At 28.8% G+C, this 1,362-nt stretch overlaps 1 non-coding gene across 1 annotated transcript; it reads right to left on the reverse strand.

Moving 5' to 3' along the window:
• Nucleotides 1-910: 910 nt before the first annotated feature.
• Nucleotides 911-1,017, reverse strand: LOC114206250 (U6 spliceosomal RNA). The gene has a single exon (XR_003608583.2). It is a non-coding gene; the product is annotated as a U6 spliceosomal RNA (small nuclear RNA).
• Between the last annotated feature and the right edge of the window lie 345 nt (nt 1,018-1,362).

Genomic DNA, 1,362 nt, shown 5'->3' on the forward strand with positions numbered 1-1,362 from the left:
ATTTTTTCACACTGTCTCATCTTTCTTGCAATGCTTCCAATTTTGCCATCATTTATATTATAATTTTTTTTTTTCCTCTCAAACTTCCCTGTACTCTGGTAGCCCATATTCAGTCTCTTATGCGTATCTCTTTTCAGGGCGTATATTTCTGCTTTGTGCTTTCTATATAAATATATAAATAATTATTTCATATGTTCTCCCCCCATTTACGGTCATTTGGATTATTCACAATTTACAGTAACATTTTTGTGATAAATATTCTTCTGGTATTAGTCTTTCACATTGTTTCTTTTTTTATTATTTTGGATAGTATATTTCAAATCATCTCTTTTTAAAGTAATACACATCTTTGAATCCATTGAGCTTTCCCTAGAACCATAATTTGTAGAAGGTTATTGTAGAAATTATGCCAAGTCTTGCTCTAGGCTAATTTTTTTCCCTTGTGACTTAGGAAATTATATATGAGTTTTTCACTTTTTACTTCATTCTGGACAATGGAGATAGATAGCTGTGGTTGTCTCATCCTAACTTTTGTATTTCTGTGAAATTTCTGCATTTCATTCTTATCTTTAATGTATATTTTCACTGGATAGAGAAATCTTTGTTGAGAGATTTCTTTAAAGCATTTTGTAGATGACATTCCATTACCTCTATCTCCTTTTTTTTCTAATGAGAACAGTAATTCATTTCATTGTTCTCTTACATGTAATGTGTCTTTTTCTTGTCTCCTTTCAACATTTTTCTCTTTATCTCTGGTTTTCCTCAGTTTGATTGTAATGTATCCAGTGGGGTTTTCATTGTAATTATCTTGGTGGCATTCAAAGTTATTCATAAGTAATTATCCTAATTGGGATAATTATTTAATTTTATTTTTTGAACTACATTTGGAAAATATTCTTTTTTCTTTCTTTTAAATATGGAGTGCTTCATGAATTTGCATGTCCTCCTTGTACAGGGTTCATGCTAATCTTCTCTGTATCATTGCATTTAGAAAATATTCTGTTATGTATCTAATATTCTTTATTCTTTATCCCCTTTACTATTTAGATTCCAATTGCATATGTATTGCATCATTTGCATACGAAGGGACAAAGCATATGAATGGATAAAGACATAATATGCAAAATGTTAATATTGCACAAAATAGCCTTTAAGGTGAAAACCATTAATAGAAAGTAATGAAGATTAGTTCATAATAATTAAAATTTTAATTTACCAAGCACTAATAATAATTTTAAACTTTATGCACCTGAAACCATAGCCTAGGAGTGTATAAATAAAAATTTTCATAAACACAGAGGAGAGAAAAATCTTAAAATCATAATGCAAAATCTTTAATATACTTCATTCAGTATGTGACAG

This window comes from Eumetopias jubatus, unplaced genomic scaffold (assembly GCF_037043125.1).
Source record: "Eumetopias jubatus isolate StellerSeaLion01/CBP00866 unplaced genomic scaffold, mEumJub1_p1.0 scaffold_2, whole genome shotgun sequence".
Classification (NCBI taxonomy): Eukaryota; Metazoa; Chordata; class Mammalia; order Carnivora; family Otariidae; genus Eumetopias; species Eumetopias jubatus.